The sequence below is a fragment of the Oratosquilla oratoria genome, chromosome 39, assembly GCF_046742065.1.
Source record: "Oratosquilla oratoria isolate Oo_2021 chromosome 39, ASM4674206v1, whole genome shotgun sequence".
NCBI classification, from domain to species: Eukaryota; Metazoa; Arthropoda; class Malacostraca; order Stomatopoda; family Squillidae; genus Oratosquilla; species Oratosquilla oratoria.
In genome coordinates, this window is record NC_134815.1 from 8,703,892 (window position 1) to 8,706,391 (window position 2,500).

Consider the following 2,500-nt stretch of genomic DNA (forward strand, 5'->3'; position numbering starts at 1 on the left):
ATAGTTGATATAACCCAAGCTGAACAATATGGAAATTCAAATCTAAGTGAGGTGATTGTTAAATAAGAATATGGACCATGAATTTGAAGCGAGGAATTATCAATTAGAGAGTAAGACCAAGAACTCTAACGAGACTTTTCTGCGTACTACAAGTAACACACACACACACACACACACACACACACACACACACACACACACACACACACACACACACACACACACACACACACACACACACACACACACACACACACACACACGTTCATATTTTGTCAATTCATGTGTTTCTACAGTATCAAATTTTTCATGCTTTACACTACGTACATCGTAAAAAAGAATTCATGCTGCAGTTATTTTATGCTCTATGAGTGTAGATCAGGCTCATTCAGGTCCAGAACAATACTTTTGAACGAACTCACGGATATGAAAAAAATGCTCTACACTCAGGCAGTGATGAGAATTTATCCTGATTTTCACTGGAACATTTCAATATTTTTCTTGCGTTTAGAGCAACTTTCACATCTAATTAGACATGATGTGATGGCTTTAGTGTAAGAATATCATCACCATACACTTCGACTCTTAAAAACACTATATATATACAAACACACACACACACACACACACACACACACACACACACACACACACACACACACATACACACACACACACACACACACACATATATATATATATATATATATATATAAATATATATATATATATATGTACTGTATGTATAATTATAGTAATATATATATGTACTGTACTATCAACATATGTATATAATATATTATATAAATAAATATAAATAAACACTCACGCACATATACATATATACATATAAATATATATATATAAACATATGTATATAGTAACAAATATGTATGATATAAACATGCATATATATATATATGTAGATATATATATATATATAAACCCCCGACGCACATATATAAATAATGTATACATATATAAAAAACACTACTATATATATAAACATATATATACATACAACTATATATACATATACATATATATATATATATATTTATACATTATATATATAAACACACACACGGCACATATAATGTATGTATATATAAAAACATATATATGTAAACATATATATGATACAAATGATATATTAAACATATATAATATAATATAATAGTAATACATATAAATATACTCAACACACACACGTGCAACTCATATTATATAGTATAGTATATATATAAACTATTATCAAAATATCTACATATATATATAAACATTCATAAATATATAAAGTATGTAAATATATATAATTTAATGTACATATATATTTATAAAATATATATGTATATTATTACATATATAAATCATATATAGATTATATATATTATGGTAATATATATAATTTATATATTATACATAAAAATATAATATATACAAATATATATATATAAGTGTATTTATACATAAATATATACGTAGATAATATAGATATATATATATATATATATATATATATATATGTGGTAGGTAAAGACAGACAAAAAATGGAGGTGAGGTGGCAAAATGAAACGATTAAGGCGAGAGTATTGAGCTTAAAATTCAGAACCAGTACGTTTCGGCGTACCTCTTGGGCCTTCCTCAGTGGACTGAAAACAGAATAAGAATACAAAGTCCGTTCAACCGCTTACCTGGAGATCTGACGACTCTGCGTGACTTCACCCCGGTCACGTTGTCCCCCCACACTCGCTCGACCGCCAGTTCTCTTGTGCGCGGACGTTGAAGCCCAGGACATCAAACCCTCACGAAGAATTTGTGGTTTTCTGCGTGAGCAGTGTGTGCCGCCTTCCAAATCTTTCCTTTTCTTTTTTCGCCATTTTCCTATGTAGAACGTTGGGCTTCCTGCCACCGTGTCTCACCTCCATAGAAAATTTGGTGTGTGTGTGTGTGTGTGTGTGTACATAATATAAATGTATAAATATATATATATAAATAAGTATATATATATCTATATATTTATTATGTGTGTGTGTACATATGATATATATATATGTGTATATATAATATAGTATATATATATATACATAATATATATAAATACTATATATACATAAATATCATAATATAGTATATATAAATATATATATATATATATATTGTTTGAGACATTCTGACAGGTTGACGAAAGCGGAATAGGAAACACAGGATTCTTAGCCTTGAGTTTAATCCTGACTAGTTTCGCATGTAATGCTTTCTTCAAAAGGAATAGGTTTACAAACGGGCTTGGTGTGGCATTTATATGAGTATACAAGGGCATTATATACATGGGCATTATAGACATGTATATAATGCCCACAGCCCGTTTGTAAACCTATTCCTTTGAAAAAGCATACCTTGCGAAACAGAGTCAGGAATAAACGTGCAAGACTAAGACTCCTGTGTTCTTTTCTATTCCGCTTACGCCATATATATATATATATATATATATATATATATA